The sequence below is a fragment of the Pristiophorus japonicus genome, chromosome 14, assembly GCF_044704955.1.
Source record: "Pristiophorus japonicus isolate sPriJap1 chromosome 14, sPriJap1.hap1, whole genome shotgun sequence".
Lineage (NCBI taxonomy): Eukaryota > Metazoa > Chordata > Chondrichthyes > Pristiophoridae > Pristiophorus > Pristiophorus japonicus.
Genome location: NC_091990.1, coordinates 95,987,272 through 96,009,749, shown reverse-complemented (window position 1 = coordinate 96,009,749; position 22,478 = coordinate 95,987,272). Strand labels below are relative to the sequence as shown.

Below are 22,478 nucleotides of genomic sequence, written 5' to 3'. Positions count from 1 at the left end.
CATTAATAAATAAAAGCTGGAAGCTGGGTGAAAGATCAAGGGGCCGAAATTGGCCTGTGCCCTATCAGGGGGCGATAAACTTCCGAGCCCGGGACTTATACTGCCCGGGGAGGAAGTCTCACCCCTGGCATGCAATCGGGCTTACGCCCCTCAAACATGGCGGAGCGCTGTCTCAGGCATTCCACATCGTGGGAGGGGCGCTCCCGGGGCGTCAGCGTGGCGCTGAAGAGGTCAGCCGCGTAGCGACATGCTATAATGCTCCTCCCCTTTAGTTATAGGGGAAGGCCGCTGCGCATTCTGCAGGCCCTTTAGTGGCCGCCGCTGGGCTACCAGGGACACATTAGACCGGGCCAACAGCCCAGCACCCAAAAGGGAGTGCAGCCCGGTCGAGGTGAGGGTCGCCATTGTCGGGCCGACCGAAGAGTCGGCCGACAAAATAAAATGGCAGCCCAGGGCGCGCACAGCCTCCCCTTTAAGGGGCGCCCCGGGCGTACGTCAGCACCTCACAAAACTGGTGTTGACATTGGCCTGCGCTAGCCTCCCAGCCCACGGGGCAATTTCCCCCGTGGCTCGCAAAGGGGTCGATGCGGGGTGCAAAGGAGTCGGTGTACATGCCAATTATTTCATCGCCCAGGGCGCTAAACGCAGGGTGCGGTGCTACTGGAAAATCGCGCCGAAATCTCGGGCAATTTTGCCTCTGTCGCTACAGCCTCCCGCCCTGGGCGCATACACCATTGCGTCCCTTAAGCGTCTCCCAGAGACGCTAATGGGCTGCAGAAAAGGGGCAATTTCGGCCCCCAAATATTTGTTTGGATAGTGGATGGGTAGACTTCTATGGCATCCAGTACATTTATATGGCTAAGAACCTAGTGATTGGTTTTTAAAAACTTTCAAAGTGATGATGCCCTTTGTTTGTTAGAAATCATGCATGGCTGGAAAATGACTTATTGGGTATTATAATGGACCGAATCTGCAAATACAGCCTCTTAGCTTTACTGTGATCTTTGAACCGAACTGCTTTCTCCAGATTAGTGTCAGTAATGCAGTGCAGGATTTGCATATGTCCTTTGCAGATTTGTATTTTTTAATTTTAACTTCTCTCCTACTCAGTACCACATGGAGTAGTTGAGGCAAATTTAAGGGGAAGTTAGATAAGTACATGAGGGAGAAAGGAATAGAAGTTATGCTCACAGGGTGAGATGAGGTAGGGTGGGAGGAGGCTCATGTGGAGCAATAAATACAAACCAGATGGCCTGAATGGCCTGTTTCTGTGCTGTAATTTCTATATAATTTTATGTAAAGTCTCCAGCTATGTTTTTGGTTCTGTATTAAGAATCCTAGACTGATAGCTCTACTGCTTAAAGCACTGAGTAGAAAAGAGCAGAAAATCAGCGATTGCTATCCAGCAACCCCACTTCCTGGAAGTAACGTGTCTGAACTTTAGATGAGGGCAGGATCGGGCTCAGCTACGATGCACACTACAGTCAAATAGCCTGATGACTTTGACTGTCTACACTTACACATGAAGGCTGGCCACTTGGGTGAGGTATCAAAGAGTGACAGGTGCCTGTGCAGCCTTCCCCAGCAGGCAACCAGCCCCTTCCAGAGAGTCGGGGAGAAAATTGTCAGGAAAAGGAGGCAAAGATCCTTGTGCTCATGTACAGTGAATGGGCCTGATTTACTCCACCCCCTCCATAAGATATTGTCTTCTCGCTAAGGGCGATAAGCTGACTGGTCTTGAGTGTTTCCAGTGTTGGCTATCGCTTCTTGTGTGGCCAGGTAGGAAATATTAAATCACAACTGGTTTAATGAATTACTCATTTGAAAAGGCAAAGATCTGTCTCGTTATTAAACAAGGATTGCAAGTGTTTAGGTGCGGGAGCGTGAAGAGAACAGTTGCATGACATGGTATTGTGCACAAGCAACTTGCTGAGGTCAACCTAGTGAATCACTGCATTGTGATACATATTATCATCCATGCTCATCTACGAAACATTAAAAAATTTGACCATGACCTTACTGGAGAGCTGATGCCCCTTTAAGAGAGCTGATGCCCCTTTAAGAGAGCTGATGCCCCTTTAAGGGAGCCGATGCCCCTTTAAGGGAGTTGATATGCCTTTAAATCAGCTACACTATAAGACACACAGTTTGTTTTGGGGGCTCCCTTGGGCACTAGGAAAGCAGAATCCATTGCTGGAGTTTGACCATTCAGCTCTTGTTTTACAGAAGACCTTTGACACTATTGATTGACAAATCTGTCAAGCTAGCCAGCTGGGGTTACTTCATCCTGACATTCAGTGCATTCCCTTGTAAGAGGCCGGGCTCCTATTTAGCGCCAGAAATCTGCGTCTTCTTAAACTTGGGTTGTATAAATTGTGCACGCACCCATGCAAAGAAGATGAAGGAGATCTTCTTGTGAGTGAAGGGGTGCTCATGATACTTAACAGAGTAATACCAGGGCTAAGGGCAAATGGGCAGACTGTAAAATGGGCCTACGTTGAGAATAAGAACAACAACTTGCATTTGTATAGTGCCTTTAAAGTAGTAAAACGTCCCAAGGCGCTTCACAGGAGAGTTATCAAACAAAATTTGACACTCAGCCATGTAAGCAGATATTAGGACAGATGACAAAAAGCTTGTTCAGAGAGAGAGGTTTTAAGGGCCATCTTAAAGGAGGAGAGAAAGATAGAGAGACGGAAAGGTTTAAGGAGGGGATTCCACAGCTTGGGAGCTTGGGCAGCTGAAGGCAAAAAGGCCAGTGGTGGGGCGATGAAAATTGGGGGGATGCGCAAGAGGCTAGAATTGACCCCGAATCTTGTATACTTCTGAAAGATCCCTGCTCATCACCTTCATTAAAGACTAAAATGGCCCAGTTTCTCCAATCTTTCCTCATTTTTCAATCTTCTGGCACTGGGGTGCTTATGGAAGCACTGACCACACTTGATCAGCTCCACTGAGCAGGCCACATTGTTCAGATGCCAGACATGAGACTCCCAAAGCAAGTGCTCTTCTCGGAACTCCTTCACAGCAAACGAGCCAATGGTGGGCAGAGGAAACATTACAAGGACACCCTCAAAGCCTTCCTGATAAAGTGCAACATCTCCGCTGACATCTGGGAGTCCCTGGCCAAAGACTGCACTCAGTGGAGGAAGTGCATCTGTGAGGGCACCGAGCACCTCAAGTCTCATCGCCGAGAGCGTGCAGAAATCAAGCGCAGGCAGCGGAAAGAGCATGCGGCAAACCTGTCCCACCCAGCCCTTCCCTCAACAACTATCTGTCCCACCTGTGACATGGACTGTGGTTCTCATATTGGACTGTTCAGCCACCTAAGGACTCATTTTAAGAGTGGAAGCAAGTCTTCCTTGATTCCGAGGGACTGCCTATGATGATGAGTTTCATGCATCTGAGAGGCGTTACGCACTGGCAAGGTCCCCCATCAGCCGGGAGCTTGAAGTTGAGTGGGGAGGAGAAATATACAAATATACGAAAATGATGGGGAGGAAAAGACCAACTGGTCCATCAAACCTATCCCACACCCATGGTGCCTGGAGCATAGGAACAGGAGTAGACCACTTAGACTTCTTGAGCCTGTTCCGCCATTCAATTTGATTGTGGCTGATCTGTATCTTAACTCCTTGGTTCTGTAACCCTTAGCACCCTTTCCTAACAAAACTATCAATCTCAGTCTTGAAATTTCTAATTGACCCACAGCCTCAACAGCTTTTAGGGGGCGAGAGTTCCAGATTTCCACTATGCTTTGTGTGAAGATGTGCTTCCTGACATCACCCCTGAATGGCCGAGCTGTAATTTTAAGATAATCTTCCTTTTTTCTGGAATTCCCCACCAGAGGATATAGCACTGTGACTGGACTCCTCCTAAACCCCCATGTCATCTCCTGGGAGAGGCAGGAAGATGGGAGCATGGGGGCTCACTGGGGTTTGGCCAGTGCAGTGTATCTAAGTATGATTGTGTCTAAATGCTTTAGGAGCCATTAACTGGTGGAATATTTTAATACAAGTATAATAAATTCCCAGAGTCTTGAACAAAGTGTACTTTTAAAATGGTTTGCTCCCTGAAGCCAGTTTTGCAATGGTTTCTGCGAAAGCTCAAGTCCAGGACCCATTCGTCTCCGTGTGCTCATCAGGAAGTATAGTTCATTTTGCTGAAGCAAAAGTCTTGAAGCCCTGACGTAAAATTATATTTTATATTTTTTAAGCTTGCATTTATACACAAGATGTTTACCATGACAAATATAATCGAAACCAATCTCATTCAGTCATTTCCAAAACATTTATTTTTGCAACCAGCTGCGGTCAAAAAGACTGTTGCGTTCTCTCAATAAGGGTAATAATACTGTAATCCTCAAAAAATTTTTCATTTTTACTTTATTTTTCTCATTTCTGTGTCTGTCTCTCCTTTCCTCGTCTTTCTCACTATCTTACCTCTACCTCTCTTCATGCAATTCTGTCTGTTGCTCTGCTGGTTCTCTTCCGTTCCTCTCTCCTGTCATCCCTCTCTCTTCTCTGTCTCTTTCTCCTTCCCCATTCTCCTTCTGTCTGAACACCTTCATTCCTTTTATGTTCCCCCTCTACCCTTCTCTCTCCCCTCCTGTTTTTCCATCTCCCCATCTCTTCTCCCCCTCTCCCCACCTTCCTTTCTCTCTGTCATGTGTCCTACATGGCTACTGTTGGTACTATCACAAGGTGCCACCAGAGGGCACAACAGTGGGAGACTTGTAGGTTATCTGTACAGGTGTGCCTGGCATAGTATAAAAGACAGGCCACCAGATGTGATCCTCACTCTGGAGTTAGTAAATAAAGGACTACGGTCACTACAGTTCAAGTACAACACATTGCCTCATGGAGTCATTATTAGAGCATCTAAGGACACAACAATTGGCGACGAGATTACGAACTTTCACTCAAAAATGGCTACCTTTGGTACGTTGCAGCAGCTCGCCGATGGTGATGATTGGGACACCTTTGTGGAGAAGCTCGACCATTTCTTCACAGCAACTGACGTGGCAGGAGACGACCCGGCCGCACTGGCCGGTAAGCGCTGAGCTATCTTGCTAACCAGTTGTGGGCCCACCGCCTATGGCCTCGTCAGGGACTTGCTGGCAACAGCTAAGACAATGACTAAGACGTACAAGGAGCTCGTAACCCTGATCCATGAGCAACTCAAGCCCAAGGAGAGCATCCTCACAGCCAGACACCGGTTCTACACCCACCAACGGCCCGAAGGCCAGGAAGTCGCGAAATACGCTGCAGACCTCAGGAGGCTGGCGGCACCGTGCGAGTTCAGCAGCCACCTCAACGAAGCGCTGCGGAACATTTTTGTCATCAGAATTGGCCATGAGGACCTTCTTCATAAGCTACTATCGGCGGATACCACAGTCACACTGCAGAAGGCCATCTCTGTGAGCCAGGCATTCATGACCTCGACCTGCAGCTTTGGCAGATGACTCGCCCTCAGGACTCAAACCCGGCAGGTACTGTACACAGAGTGGCACTGATTAGAGGCTGGACTGCAGAGCGTGAACCCCCTCAGGGAAGAGAGACCAGGCTCCCGAGTCCCTTAACTCAGAGTCCGCCGAGGGGGGCTAATCGAGTAACTCCATGCTGGCGTCGTGAAGGGAATCACAGGGCTCACCAGTGCCACTTTAAAGATTATGTATGCAAAGGCTGCAGCAGAAAGGGCCACCTCCAGTGAATGTGTAAGAGAAATGCGACACATTGTGTTGATGAAGAGTCAGCAGATAGCCATGAATCCAGCGCGGATTATGAAATGATAGGCAGCTCAGCCCCACGATGAGATATATAGCATGTTTACCTGCACCACCGAGTGTTTCCCGCTGAAGATGGAAGTTGAGAGAGATGGCGTTCCACTCTTCATGGAAGTGGACATGGGGGCAAGCCAGTCAGTAATGAATCAAGAAGCCTTTGAGAGGCTGTGGGACAATCAAGCTGAACGATCCAAGTTGGTCCCGGTTCAGGCAAAGCTGCGCACCTACACTGATGAAATTATCCCAGTCATTGGTAGTGTGAATGTAAAGGTACTCCATGATGGCGCGGTGCACAAGTTACCTCTGTGGATTGTTGCAGGTGATGGACCAATGCTGCTCGGCAGAAGGTGGATGGAGAAGATCCATTGGAAGTGGGAAGACTTCGACCCTCCAGCGATCGACCTCCTCCGCGTTCGGAGGCAAAGCAAGCCCTCACTTGAGGGTGGACCTGGCACCAGAAAGCAGAGCAGCACAGCACCCGAGGCACAGACCGCGCAGCACGACTGCGTGGAGATGATCCAGCTGAGACGACCCGAACGCACCTTCCAGGCTCCAGTGACAGGACTCCGGAGGAAGAAAATCGGATCCAGAGACGACTTCCCAGCTTCGGTGGCAGAAGCCGGGGAGAAGAGCATCACTGCAGTCGACATCGTGGACGGAGGAAAGATGGCGCCCAAACCACGAGGTGATGCGCTGAAGGAAAAGCTGGCCGTGGCCAGACCACGAGGTGCAGCGCTGATGGAGCAACATGTGGCACCAAACGGAGAAGAGGATTGGGGTAAAGCAAGCAAGGCTCTCTTAAAGGAGGCCTGCAACCCACTACAATTAAAGGGACAGTTCCATACACTCAAGCAATGTAAGCAACTGTAAGTTAGAGACAAAATATGTAACTGATGATCAGAGTTGTGTATATACAATAAGCAAGGAAAAGTCACGCAATCATGTAAAATGTGTAATTGATGATCTGAATTGTGTACATGCAACCAGTGAGAAAAAGTCGCGCTATCGGAACTACAGAGTATCCATCATAAGTAATGAAAAGTTGTGTGATGCAGGATTTCAACTGCACGCAGCCAATGCAGCGGGCAGACACCCATTGGGAGCACACAGGTCCAGCAAGCTACCTAATGCTGTAGCCTGCGTCCCGGGGACCAGAGTTATGCACCATGGAGTATGGCCACAAGCAGCCAACACACACGAGCTGCAGAGCAAGTGACCTCAGCAGGACAATGGCACCGGTATAGATACCATGCCCCTGATTGGCTCCACCTCTCAGGCATCTGATGGCACCAACCGCCACGAGCCTGAAAGAGCAAACTGTGCTAAGGCGCAGTCACCAGACCCCATCGCCACCAAGGCCATACCTGTGGAATTCTCTGCCCAGGAAAGCAGTTGAGGCTAGCTCATTGAATGTATTCAAATCACAGGTAGATAGATTTTTAACCAATAAGGGAATTAAGGGTTCTAGGGAGTGGGCGGGTAAGTGGAGCTGAGTCCACGGCCAGATCAGCCATGATCTTGTTGAGTGGCGGAGCAGGCTCGAGGGGCTAGATGGCCTACTCCTGTTCCTAATTCTTATGTTCTTATGTAAACGAAGGGTCACCCACTACAGTCCCCCCAAGGGGGACCGGGACCAGCCAGGATCCCAAACCAAACAATGCCCAGGCCAGCGAGTCAGCAGTTCCCTATGCACTGCTAGACGACAGCCCCTCAGGGAGCAGCAGTGGCCCAGGGCTCAAAGAAAGGACAGGGTGGTCACAGGCATCTGTGAACCTGCCCGACACTAGTACAACCACGGCAGCAGCCCCAAGAGCAGGTAACTTGAACCAACCGGGTTCCCACTGCCAGCATTGGGCCGCCACCAGACTGCAGGGACACCATCCAGTAGTTCTGGAACTAGTTTGTCCTTACGCACTGGTCACTGCATCGATAATGTATCTCACCAGTCTAACGTACTCGCCTCACAACGAAACCACAAATGTAATGCAACCTTGTTTTTCTGAACTTGAATGTCAATGAATGCAATGAGCTTCTGGCATAATCTATAGGGGGTGGGGGGTTGGGGAGAATGGAGTGATAGGGATGTACACAAAAAGCAACCACCAGCACTCTACTGCACCAACCACTCATCCAAGATTGAAACGACCTGCCAAGGGTCAATCAGATAGAGCCCAGATTGTGCACTGGGCTTAGCTCTGTCAATGCAGAGGCGATTTGCACTAAAGGTTTAAGGGAGAGTGATGTTATGTATCCTACATGGCTACTGTTGGTACTATCACAAGGTGTGCCACCAGAGGGCACAGCAGTGGGAGACTTGTAGGTTACCTGTACAGGTGTGCCTGGCCTTGTATAAAAGGCAGGCCACCAGGTGTGATCCTCACTCTGGAGTTAGCAAATAAATGACTAAGATCACTACAGTTCAAGTACAACACATTGCCTCTTGGAGTCATTATTAGAGCATCTAAGGACACAACACCCTCTCCTCCCTTCTCTTCTCTCTCTCTCTCTTCTTCATCTCTGCTGTTCAGCCTCTTCTTCCGATTCTCTCCCTCTTCAGCTTTTTGTTCTGTGTCTTTTCCCAAATTACAACAGTGACTACACTCCAAAAGTACTTAAAGCGCTTTGAGGCGTCCGGTGGTTGTGAAAGTCTTTCGTTCTTTCTTTGCTCTTTTCTGCCTCCGCCCACTTTGGCCTCCCTTCTCTCTTCTGCCTCCTTTCCTCACATGTCCCTCAGGGCACTGGCCAATGTGACTGGCTCCAAGTGCAGCCAATCAGAATAATCCAGGCAGCAAATTCAACATCAGTAGACTTGTTTTAAAAGAGCACTCACCCTATCTCAAATGTTGATTTTAAATGAACAAGAACAAAATGGAAATTTGAGTCAGGATGTCCACTCTTGTTAGTTGTTGTGATCCCCAATTCTTATCTACCAATAGGAGATGGACAGAATACACTCTGGAATTGCTCATCTTTACCCAGGGGTCCATTTCTGTTTCCACATATCTGCATGTGTGTCTCTCATAGTCTCTCTCATGTTCTCTGCTCCATCCGTGTGTATGTGTTTGCAAATTATCTATCTTGATGTACCTGTCGTCCTTGGTCTATCAGAGTATCTCTCTCTCTCTCTCTCTCTCTCTCTCTCTCCCTCCTCACTGTCTCTCGGGTAGCATATGATTGTGTCTCCCTCTCTCATAGATTACCTGTTTTCCTTATTTTCATTTTGCTATATGTATGCTGAATCTCTATTTCCCAGTAAATCTCCATTTCTATGCTAACTGGTAATAATCTGGCAATTCAACAGCTGCAGATGTATCAATGCTGTGAGTTTGCAGGGACGTAAATCACATAAAGCAGCTATACGTAGGAGCTGTAATGTTTATTCCTATTAAAGGTGACTGTCTGACCATTGGTTCGAAGCATCCACTGACCTTGAAGTTGGCCTGTGAAGCAGGATGTGACTTTCAAAAAAGAAAGAACTTGCATTTATAAAGTACCTTTCATGTCCTCAGGAAGTCCCCAAACACTTTGCAACCAATTACTTTTGAAGTACAGTCATTGTTGTTTTACGTAAGAATATAAGAAATAGGAACATGAGTAGCCCATACGGCCCCTCGAGCCTACTCTGCCATTCAATAAGATGTTGGCTGATCTGATCATGAACTCAACTCCACTTCCCTGCCCACTCTCCATAACCCTTTATCCCCTTATCGTTTAAGAAACTGTCTATTTCTGTCTTAAATTTATTCAATGTCCCAGCTTCCACAGCTCTCTGAGGCAGTGAATTCCACAGATTTACAACCCTCAGAGAAGAAATTTTTCCTCATCTCAGTTTTAAATGGGCAGCCCCTTATTCTAAGATTATGCCCTCTAGTTCTGGTCTCCCCCATCAGTGGAAACATCCTTTCTGCATCCACCTTGTCAAGCCCACTCATAATCTTAGATGTTTCGATAAGATCACCTCTCTTTCTTCTGAATTCCAATGAGTAGAGGCCCAACCTACTTAACCTTTCCTCATATCCACCCCCTCATCTCTGGAATCAACCTAGTGAACCTTCTCTGAACTGCCTGCAAAGCAAGTATATCCTTTCGTAAATATGGAAACCAAAGCTGCACGCAATATTCCAGGTGTGGCCTCACCAATACCCTGTATAGCTGTAGCAAGATTTCCCTGCTTTTATACTCCATCCCCTTTGCAATAAAGGCCAAGATTCCATTGGTCTTCCTGATCACTTGCTGTACCTGCATACTATCCTTTTGTGTTTCATGCACAATACCCCCAGGTCCCTATGTACTGCAGCACTTTACAATCTTTCTCCATTTAAATAATAACTTGCTCTTTGATTTTTTTCTGCCAAAGTGCATGACCTCACACTTTCCAACATTATACTCCATCAGCCAAATTTTTGTCCATTCACTTAGTCTGCCTATGTCCTTTTGCAGATTTTTTATGTCCTCCTCACACATTGCTTTTCCTCCCATCTTTGTATCGTCAGCAAACTTGGCTACATTACACTTGGTCCCTTCTTCCAAATCGTTAATATAGATTGTAAATAGTTGGGGTCCCAGCACTGATCCCTGTGGCACCCCACTAGTTACTGATTGCCAACCAGAGAATTAACCATTTAACCCGACTCTCTGTTTTCTGTTAGTTAGCCAATCCTCTATCTACGCTAATATATTACCCCCAACCCCATGAACTTTTATCTTGTGCAGTAACCTTTTATGTGGCACCTTGTCAAATGCCTTCTGGAAGTCCAAATACACCTCATCCACTGGTTCCCCTTTATGTTTGTTACATCCTCAAAGAATTCCAGTAAATTTGTCAAACATGACTTCCCCTTCATAAATCCATGCTGACTCTGCCTGACTGAATTTTGCTTTTCCAAATGTCCTGCCACTGCTTCTTTAATAATGGACTCCAACATTTTCCCAACCACAGATGTTAGGCTAACTGGTCTATAGTTTCCTGCTTTTTGTCTGCCTCCTTTTTTAAATAGGGACGTTACATTTGCAGTTTTCCAATCTGCTGGGACTTCCCCAGAATCCAGGGAATTTTGGTAAATTACAACCAATGCATCCAAAATCCATGCCGCTGCATCTCTTAAGACCCTTGGATGCAAGCCATCAATGTAAGCAATGTAACAGCCAATTTTTACACAGCAAGATCCCACAAACAGCAGAGAGATAATTGTCATTGCTATTAATCTGCTTTTTATTGATATTGACGTTAGGGTTGACAACTTTCATTGGACATATTCCTGGAAGTTTGATCACATGACATTGGATCAGGTGAAGAAAGCACACAGGTGCCAACCACTGGTGTGAAACTCTGAAGTACAGAAGCCCTGGGAAAGAGTTAGTTATAAAGGGAGACGTGGAGATGGGGCTTGCTTTCAGCATAGGGAGAATGCACGCAGGCGGAAGAGCGTGTAGATGTATCTGGAATTCAAAAGGAACAAGAAAGTTGACAGGCCTATAACTGTTTTGATGCAATCGGAAGACAGGAAAGAATGTAATGGTGAATAGGCGGGGAGACGGAGATCTTTTTGTTGGATCCAGGCTGAGAGTGCATCAATGGTGTTGATATTGGTACAGTCAAGAACTGCTGAGTGGAAATAAATTATTTGGTATGAAGGGAAATAGTTTGTTTGGGTGGGGGCAGTGGGGGAGCAGGGTGGGGGGGATGGTGAGGCAGCTTCAGCAACATAAACAACACAGTTGATGTGCGAGAGGTGGTTTATGCGTTTTGGACCATTTAGAGTTTGTTGTTAGGCAAGGAGAGCGTTACAGATGATTGCCCGTAATTTGCAGTCAGTGGCGAAGCAAAGGCGTTCAAAGTAAGCTTCCCACAAAGATCTTGTGATATCTGAGGCGAGAAGTTCAGCTTTTCTGACATGCAATGGAAATCAACGTCTAACTTTATATTGGTGGAATGTCAAATTTCTCCATTAAGTTAAAAATGATTAGATTTTAAAATTAATCACATTTTTTTTTAAGTTTATTCATGATATTTCGGATTCTACCTTAACCCAATGTGTATGTCCCAATCTTAATTTCGCTCTCTGTAAATTTTTTTTAAAGTGATTGGCTGCTTAGACAGCTTGTTAATCAATCACATTACAGAATTCTCATAGACCGGGAACACAGGAAGTAGAAAGCATTAATAATCAATCACTTTAAAAAAAATTTACAGAGAGCGAAATTAAGATTGGGACATACACATTGGGTTAAGGTAGAATCCGAAATATCATGAATAAACTTTAAAAAAAATGTGATTAATTTTAAAATCTAATCATTTTTAACTTAATGGAGAAATTTGACATTCCACCAATATAAAGTTAGATTTTCAGGGCCAGAATTATCAGTAGTTATTACTTCGATTGCCATTAAAAGCCCAGTTGCACCTCATTTGGGCCCCTATTTTCCCCAGCACTGGTCCTGGGCATCAGCACCCAACCACATTGCTGCCCGAGACTCATCGTAGCCAGATTTACTTCATTTGATGCTATAAACCCTGGCTGCCATAGGATGTGCTAGGTTGGCACTACCCCACATCAACAACATAAAGCATCCCTACACTGTCCAAACCATTCCTCTCACACTCATCAGCATTGCGGGGGTTACCGTTATGTCTCACCATTCACTGCAACTCCCGAAGCTACTTCCAAAAATGCACACAAATCTGTCGCCACTTCCAAAAGTGCACACAAATCTATCCAAGAAAGCAAAGTGCCTCCCCTTGTGTATTATTAGTTGGTATGACTGAACTAGGATGAAGGTGAGTGTGAGGGGTGGCTAGTGAGATGGGGAAGTGATAATGTAGATAGAGAGGGATGGGTGAAGGTGCAAGATAAGTTGGTGTGAGTAAGGATATGCAGGAGTAGGGTAGGGAAGGCAGAGTGATGGGGATGTGATGAGTGGCACAGCAGGATGAGGTTGGGTAATGTTTTGTGATCTGCTGAGATCATTGAAAGGTTTGTACCACTGGAGCCAGCTCCTCCTGACATAGCTGCTTGTGACCTCCTGTGCAATGTACAACCAGGCTTCATTGGTCTTCTGGGGAGGTCTCTTCCATCCATTGGAAGGGAAGAGTACCTCCCTACATGCTGTGAGTCCCTCCATAAGCATCTGGAGGGAGTCATGACAGAGCCTGGATGAAGCTGTGCACCTCTGCGCAATGCTTGTCAGTGTTTGCAGCACCTCAGTGCTGTAGAACATTGACAGCACAACTGCCAAACTAAATTTGCACATGGTCCCTTTAAGGAAACCGGCTGATGACACGTCATCAAAGGATGTCATCAGACCCGCTTCCTTCAATTGGCCGGGAAACGTGCTGGACAATCAGAGGAAAATCATTTTGGACAGCGGGCTGGAACCAGCAGTGAGTCTGGGACTCGCCATCGATGTTGCCTACCACGGACCCGCCGAGGTAGGGGATATGGCGGCCATGGTGCTGGAAGCTCAGCTCAGAGTCAAACAGGACGTTGATTAGGTTTGGCAACCCTCCAGCATTGAACGCCAGTTTCCCAGAATTGAGGATTGCTCTCGTGGATACGCCTGTGAACAGCCTGGGAATAATATTTGCAAGCTCGCCTGATGACCACTGTTGTTGTATCTGGAATGGGACAATATGTTCTTTCCTGGCTCCTTCCCAACTTGAGGCAGCTGCTTCCAGAGACAGCCCCTGTACGTCTGGGCATGTGCGTCTGTTCCGCTCACACAACAGAGCGGTTTGAGTGGCGTAGGGCATTTTCTTGGGTATCCGCTGCCATCATTGCTGCCTCACTGTTTTTGGTTCATAGACAGGGAGGGAGTTCAGATGGGTGTGGGAAGAAACATGACCCACGATTAAAACATGATCAAAACCTCTCACGGACTGAAAACTTGGCCTGGAACTGGTAGCGCTCGCCATCATTTTGCCTTTGAAACTGACCGCAACTGCCGGATTTAGTGCATGCGCAGCCTAACGCGGAAATCCTGAAGTTGCGGTCTGTCATTCACTGCTCCTCCGCAGGCTGAGCTGTGGACGCTCCTCCCCCCACCACACCCCGCACCACCGCCCCCCCCCCCCTCGCCCCCACCAGCGCCGGCAATCAGTGAACTCACTGATCTGACAAAAACTTCCCCTTTTCCGAACAAATATCGCTGTTAGAAACCCCATAAAATGTTATACCTATTCAAGGCCCCTATTTTCCCCAATGACAAATTATGGCGCTAACTTTACCTGTACGCACGCTTATCTCACCACCGTCAGCGCTGGAAAAAAAAACTGAGAGTCTCCCTGAAACAAAACATAAATGTAGTGCTGCGCTACCCGAGGCCATCTCGGGGGGGGGGGGGGGCGGAGCTAACAGTTTGCGCCTAAAATGCACTGCGCGTGCACGTTTAAAAAAAAAACCTTCGGCCGGGGATAGCAGCGGGTTGAGTCGGCTGCATAGAGGAGTTCATCTGCTCAGGAAAAGGCTGCCCTGGGTGCTTGCTGAAGGATGCCTCCTGTTGATGTGGTGATTTTGCCTGCCGTTTGTTAGAAGGTGGCTACTCTGCATTTTTGGAGTACCTTTGGCAATTTAGACCCACTTGGAACTTCGATAGAAAAGGCGAGTGGGGAAGATTTGTGTTTAATTTGCCTGCCTGCATTTTTCTCAACCAAGGAGGAGCCTTAAAAGTAAGTTTTATTTTAGCTAAATTATTTTTAAAGCGCAGTTAGTTGATAGAAAAAGCCATGGAGGACCTTCGACCAGGGATAGGAGCGGGCCAGCGCCGATTTCTTTAAGTGTAGGTATGGATATTTCAAACGGTATTCAATGTGTCTGCGCGCGGTTTTAAAAAAACACATTGTTGGGGAAAGTGGCCTTAATGACCAGAAACGGCACCTAATCACCTTTTTACCGTACACCAGCACCAAAAATTCTGGTGCTGTTAGTCGGCGCTGGCGCCCAAACATTGGGGAAACTTTTAAATGACCTTCAACGCAAGAACTTTGCGTTCTTGGATAGATCTGTGTGCACCTTTGGAAGTGGCTTCGTGAGTTGCAGTGAATGGAGAGTTTTGCGGTACCTCCCGCAATGCTGATGAGTGTAAAAGAAATAGCTTGGGCAATGCAGCGATACTTTATGGTGTTGGTGTGGGGTAGTGCCAACCTGCCGCATTATGTCGTAGCCAGGATGTACAGTGTCAAATGAAATAAATCTGGCCATGGTGAGGCCATACCTGGCATCTGGGGCAGCATTGTGGTCAGGTGCTGATGCCCTCTGTCCTGTGCAGCATCAGGTGATTGCAGAGAAGGTTGGTGTTGTTGTTGTTGCAGCTGGTGTGCCTGGTGCTGCTAGTGTTGGGGCTGATCGTAGTGGGATTCTGAAGACCAAGGTAAGATCGTTTCAAGGGCACTGATGTAATCATAGGCAGTCCATCGGAATCGAGGAAGCTTTGCTTCCATGCTTAACATGTTCTTAGGTGGCTGTACAGTCCAATACGAGAATCACAGTCTCTGTCACAGGTGGGACAGATAGTTGTTGAGGGAAAGGGTGGGTGGGACTGGTTTGCCGCACACTCTTTCTGCTGCCTGCGCTTGATTTCTGCATGTTCTCGGCGACGAGACTCGAGGTGCTCAGTGCCCTCCCGGATGCACTTCCTCCACTTAGGGCAGTCTTTGGCCAGGGACTCCCAGGTGTCAGTGGGGATGTTGCCCTTTATCAGGGAGGCTTTGAGGGTGTTCTTGTAACGTTTCCGCTGCCCACCTTTGGCTCGTTTGTCATGAAGGAGTTCCGAGTAGAGCGCTTATTTTGGGAGTCTCGTGTCTGGAATGCGGACTATGTGGCCTACCCAGCGGAGCTGATCAAGCGTGGTCAGTGCTTCAATGCTGGGGATGTTGGCCTGGTCGAGGACGCTAACTTTGCGTCTGTCCTCCCAGGGGATTTCAAGGATCTTGTGGAAACATCGTTGGTGGAATTTCTCCAGCGACTTGAGGTGTCTACTGTACATGATCCATGTTTCTGAGCCATACAGGAGGGCGGGTATTACTACAGTCCCGTAGACCATGAGCTTGGTGGCAGTTTTGAGGGCCTGGTCTTCCAACACTCCTTTCCTCAGGCAGCCAAAGGCTGCACTGGCGCATTGGAGGCGGTGTTGGATCTCATCATCGATGTCTGCTCTTGTTGATAGGAGGCTCCCGAGATATGGGAAGTGGTCCACGTTGTCCAGGGCCACGCCGTGGATCTTGATGACTGGGGGGCAGTGCTGTGCGGCGAGGACAGGTTGGTGGAGGACCTTTGTCTTACGGATGTTTAGCGTAAGGCCCATGCTTTCGTACGCCTCAGTAAATACGTCGACTATATCCTGGAGTTCAGCCTCTGTATGTGCGCAGACGCAGGCATCATCCGCATACTGTAGCTCGCCGACAGAGGTTGGGGTTGTCTTGGACCTGGCCTGGAGACGGCGAAGGTTGAACAGGTCCCCACTGGTTCTGTAGTTTAGTTTCACTCCAGCGGGGAGCTTGTCGACTGTGAGGTGGAGCATGACAGCGAGGAAGATTGAGAAAAGGGTTGGGGCAATGACGCAGCCCTGCTTGACCCAGGTCTGGATAGATGCCAGGTGAATTAGAGATGACTGAAGCGATCTGTCAGTTGTGAGAGAGGTATTTCCAATGAGGTGATACTGGATAGAGAGCTTACTACGAACATTTGCAACCTGCATAAATCTCATTCTCTCTTTCAAATGCATTAAGCAACACTTCTGAGCTTGGAAAGTGAATAGCTGTGAGATGGAAGCTTTTATATCATGGTCATAATGACCTGAATTGCCTCCGTGCCGCTTTGTGTCGGGTCTGCTCAGTGCTGACAGACCCGACATTTGGGAAAGGCACGTGGTGGCGGGTTGACAGCGGGATCCCGACCCATTTAAAAAATATATATATTTTCCCACCCGACCCACCACCGAACGCGTCTGCTGACCCCCAAGATATTTTGCATCATCGTGACCGCCTACTTTAATCTCCATAATAGTGCCCACCTCCATCCCTGCCTCAGCTCTTCTGCTGCTGAAACAGTTATCTATGCTTTTGATTGTTCCAGACTAGACTATTTTAATGCTCTCCTGACTGGCCTCCCATCATCTACCCTCTATAAATTTGAATTCTGCTGCCTGTATCCTAACGTGCATCAAGTCCCATCAACCCCGTGCTCGCTGACCTACATTGGCTCCGGGTACAGCAATGCCTCAATTTTAAAATTCTCATCCCTCCATGGTCTCGCTCCTCCCTATCTCTATAACCTCCTCCAGTCCTACAAGCCTCTGAGATCTCTATGTTCCTCCACCTCTGGCCTCTTATGCATCCCCCATTTCCTTCGCCCCACAATTGGCGGCCATGCCTTCTGTTCCCTAGGCCCTAAGCTTTGGAATTCCCTCCCTAAATCTCTCTGCCTCTACCTCTCTCTCCTCCTTTAAGATGTTCTTTAAATCTTTTCTTTGACCAAGATTTTAGTCACCTGTCCTAATATCTCCTTATGAGGATCGGTGTCAGTTTTTTGTCTGATTATGCCTGTGAAGTACCTTGGATCATTTTTCTACGCTTAAGGCGTTATATAAATGCAAGTTCTTGTTGTATTGGTTGAGGGATAAATTTTGTCCAAGGCACTGGGAGAACTCCTCTGCTCTTCTTTGAATAGTGCCATGAATTGTTTGCATCCACCTGAGAAAGAAAGGAAGACTTGGATTTATATAGCACCTTTCACGACCACCGGACGTCTCAAAGTGCTTTACAGCCAATGAAGTATTTTTCGAGTGTAGTCACTGTTGTAATGAGAGGGTAGAAGGGGCCTCACTTTAGTGACTCATCTGAAAGACAGCAGTCCCGGCAGTGCAGCACACCCTCAGTATTGTGCTGAGTGAAGTGTTGGCCTATATTGTATGCTTGTCAAGCTGGTGCCAATGAAGAAAAGGAAAGAAGGACTTGCATTTATACAGCACCTTTCACAGCTACAGGATGTCCCAAAGTGCTTTACAGCCAATGGCAGTTTTAAGTCTCCTTTTTATATTTTTTGGTAACTACATCAAGCAGGTTATTGAATACCACATGCTCCGTATCTAAACAGCAACTGCTTGAATCCTAGGTAATTTAATTCAGTAAAATGTCTATGGCAGCCATTGGGTGGGCGAGAGGGGAAGAGGAGAAGAATGATAGTGTAATGAGGAATGAATATAGAAAGATTAAATAAAAATATGCTGCCCATACGTGCTGTTCCAGACAGTTGGGCTCAATGACCTCAGCTTTTAGTCTTGTCTCTCAATCTGCCTTCCTGTCATTAATGAATCCCTTCAATCCGGTTTCCACTCCTGCCACAGTACCAAAACGGCTCTCATCAAAGTCACAAATGACATCCTTTGTGACTGACAAAGGTAAACTATCCCTCCTCGTCCTTCTGGACCTGTCTGCTGCCTTTGACAAGGTTGACCACTCTATCCTCCTCCAACCCTCTCCACCAATGTCCAGCTGGGTGGGACAGCACTCGCCTGGTTCCATTCTTATCTATCTAATAGTAGCCAGAAAATCTCCTGCAATAGCTTCTCTTCCCACTCCCACATCGTTACCTCTGGTTTCCCCAAGGAGCTATTCTTGGCCCCTCCAATTTCTCATCTATATGCTGCCCCTTGGTGACATCAACCGAAAACATGGCATCAGTTTCCACATGTACGTTGATGACACCCAGGTCTACCTCCCCACCACTTCACTCGACCCCTCCATGGTTTCTTCATTGTCAGACTCTTGTCCAACATCCAGTACTGGAGGAGCAGAAATTTTCTTCAATTAAATATTGGAAGACCAAAGCCATTTTCTTTGGTCCCCGCCACAAACTGCGTTCACTAGCCACAGACTCCATCCCTCTCCCTAGCATTGTTTGAGGCTTAACCAGACTGTTCGCAACCTAGGTATCATATTTGACCTTGAAATTAGCTTCGGATCGCATATCCACGGCATAATTAAAACCGACTATTTCCACCTTCGTAACATCGCCCGTCTCTGTCCCTGTCTCAGCTCATCTGCTGCTGAAACCCTCGTCCATGCCTTTGTTACCTCTAGACTTGACTATTCCAACGTATTCCTGGTTGGCCTCCCACATTCTACCTACGTAAATTTGAGATCATCCAAAACTCGGCAGCCTATGTCCTAACTCTAACTGAGTCCCACTCATCCATCTTCTGCTCGCTGACCTACATTGGCACTTGGTTAAGCAACGCCTGGATTCAAAATTCTCATCCTTGTTTACAAATCCCTCCATGGCCTCACCCCTCCCTGTGTCTGTAATCTCCTCCAGCCTCACAATCCCCCGTGATATTTGTGTTCCTCCAATTCTGCCCTCTTGAGCATCCCTGATTATAATCGCTCAACCATTGGTGGCCGTGCCTTCAGCTGCCTGGGCCCTAAGTTCTGGAACTCCCTCTCTAAACCTCCCCACCTCTCTTTCCTCCTTTAAGACGCTCCTTAAAACCGACCTCTTTGACCAAGCTTTTGGTATCTACTGTAATTTCTTCTCATGTGGCTCGGTGTCAAATTTATTTGTTTTGTCTTATAACACTCCTGTGAAGCGCTTTTGGAAACTTTACTGCATTAAAGGTGCTATATAAATACAAGTTGTTGTTGTGGTTGTTACCAGTACAGTATTTGCAGGTGTGGCTTATTGCTCAACCATTTGTCTTGCAGTTGGATACTAATTGTTTTGTGGACAACGAGAAGACTCTTCACTGAGGCAGCCTTTTCCTCGTGGCCTTCTCTTTTTTTCCCCCCTTTATTGTTGGCTGGTTACACATAGACTTGCTAATTAATGTGTGTGAAAAGCTTGCCGCCAATTCGAAAGGATTTCTTTCCCCACCAACTCCCTTTATGTTCTCTTTTTATCTGCCCAGTGACCTCTGACCCTACTCTGTTGACTCTGAAGCTAAAGAAAACCAAAAAGAAATCAACCCCCCACCCTCCCCCCAACACCCCTTCTCCTCGCCCTCTCTCCCCCCATCTCTTTACGTCTGCCTTTACTTTCAGATGGGCTGTTGGCTCATGTGTTAAAAGAAAAAAAAAGGATTTATTTTTTGTTGGCTGCTGAATTTGCCAGAGTTGACTGCAGAACTTTGAAACAAGAAAGTTAGGCCGAAAAAAAGACTTAAAAGATGGTAAAGGATGTGTTAATGCAAGAGGCATGTGTATGTTTTAGTAATATGTTGTGCAGAAAATCCTCTTTATAAATGCTGGGTATACTAGCTCATCAGAAATGAATTTTTTACGGTGAAGTTATATAAATTGTGTATCTCACACATGGCATGTAAAGAGCATTCTTACAAAGAAAAAGAAAGACTTGCATTTATATAGCGCCTTTCACGACCACCGGATGTCTCAAAGCGCTTTGGAGCCAATGAAATGCTTTTGGAGTGTAGTCACTGTTGTAATGTGGGCAATTTGTGCACAGCAAGCTCCCACAAACAACAAAGTGATAATGACCAGATAAAATGTTTTTATGTTGATTGAGTGATAAAAATTGGCCAGGAAGGACAACTCCCCTGCTCTTCTTCGAAATAGTGCCATGGGATCTTTTACACCACCTGAGAGAACAGGCGGGGCCTCAGTTTAACGAGTCATCTGAAAGGCGGCACCTCTGACAGTGCAGCGCTCCCTCAGCACTGCACTAAAGTGTCAGCCTAGATTTATGTGCTCAAGTCCCTGGAATGGGACATGAACCCACAACCTTCCAGGATTAAAGGGTTTTATTTTTTCCATTTTGCTAATGCTTCCCCGCTTGATACCCAGGCTAATCATTCACTAATTTTTTTTTTTTTTTAAATAAATTCGTAGCCAATCGTTCCAATTCTTTGTCAAATCACAAACGCCAGAGGTCACCTTGCACATGCCAAGGATCACTCTGCGCCAATGCTCTTAGCCAAAAGGCCTAGAGCCACTGCACCGTTCCTGGAAGTACTGTAATACCAGGTTCGTGCCATGGAGGTGGATGGGTCAGGTCCCCCACACACCTCCGTGGAGGTGGATGGGTCAACCCACCCCACCCACCTCCTGTTTCCAAAAATGCAAGCATATACCTTCCTGACCAGGGAGAAACCACCCGGAGGTCATGGTGGCTGGTCAGGTTAGTTATGCATGATCTTAGCCAAAAGGCCGAGAAGCGCTAATCATTCACTAATGCTGGCAAATATCCCACCTAGGATGGGGAAGACTGAAGAATTCTGATCCAATGGGATTCTCTTTTGCTGTAGGGAGATGTATCTATGTGATGAGATGGTTACGCAGGGAGTAGGATTACTCAGGCTGAATGTTGGGCTGGAACAGAGAGAAACCAAAGCAGCCATTCAGATTGAGCTGTCATTCGGTTTCTCAAAATATACAGAACGTAACACTTCTCCTCTTGCCGTCCCTTCTGAGTTGTGACTAATTTCCATTTAAATTCTCCACCTCCACCGCACAGATACATCCTCATTCTGCATAAGTACTGTAGGTCCTCCCATACCAAGTGGTATACCATTGGTGGTACTGCAAAATAACTGCACTTATTCCCATGCTATTAAAATGGCAGGCCCCAGGTTTGATACCTGGTCTGTGTTGAGACCTGGACCAGGGTTGCAGAGTGGTAATAAGAATTGAATTGTATCTCAAAAAGATTTGTTTCTAAGAAGTGATCTTACTGTATGTAATAGCTGCACAACTAGGGGCTGTTAACTACTTAAGGCAATTTGTAAAGATAATGAGCCTGCTGAAAGAGGATTGTATGACTGCTTTAAGCTACACAAGTGACCCTTTGTTAGTCAACATGCTTAGCACTATTGTAAATTAATCCGGGCCTGAATTGCCTCCTGTGTTCCTCATAATAACATATTTTAGAGTAAACGCATAAAACTTTGTTCGAAACGTAAATCCTAATTTAGTATTGTGTGCGCTAAAGCAGAACGTGGGTGATTTGGCTGCTGCTTGCTTCATATTAGCGTATTCAGGCTATGAGTATAAACGTCAGATTGTTGGGGATGTAAATCATTTCATACTGCGGCCTACAACTATTATGTTTGCTGATTAGCACAAGCGATTATTGAATTGCTTCAAGCAAAATATTCCTGGCTTCTTGTCCTGGCTGGTGACGACAGTCATTAACATTTTGGTTGTGTGTAATGCAGGGTTGATGTGCCCAGTAGGAGTAGAACATTCCAATGTCTTTGAACACTTTGTCTATCTGCTTTTGTAAATTGTAATTTTTTTTCTCTGTTAAAAGAAACACCAATCTACAAAAGCCTCTTTAAAGATACAGGCTCTGGAACTGGGCCTGTTCAGACTCCGGCAACCAGAAACCTGCAACAAAGAGACAGGACCGGGTGGGCTGCACACAGCTATACACCAGCAGCAAGGAATTGGGATTTACATGTGACTGTACACTGGCAGTGAGGAATCGGGATTGGGCAGGGTACATGTGACTGTACACCAGCGGCGAGGAATCGGGATTGGACTGGGTACATGTGACTGTACACTAGCAGTGGAGTGTTATAATTTGACAGGGGCTCATGCTTACATCATCCTCGAACTGTCAGACCAGTTATGCTTGCAGAGCAGTTGAGGAATATTGTAAAAGTACAAGCAATAAATTTACCTTTTGTATCATAGGACTGTAGTACTGACAGGTGGCACGATGCCACTGTGGGGTTATACCATACC

At 46.8% G+C, this 22,478-nt stretch overlaps 1 protein-coding gene and 1 pseudogene across 2 annotated transcripts in view; one reads left to right on the top strand and one right to left on the bottom strand.

Moving 5' to 3' along the window:
- The window catches only part of LOC139279437 (potassium voltage-gated channel subfamily KQT member 1), an 838,442-nt gene that overhangs the window by 446,045 nt on the left and 369,919 nt on the right, over window positions 1-22,478 (top strand). The window lies entirely within an intron of this gene.
- Window positions 20,720-20,951, bottom strand: LOC139280372 (U2 spliceosomal RNA; annotated as a pseudogene).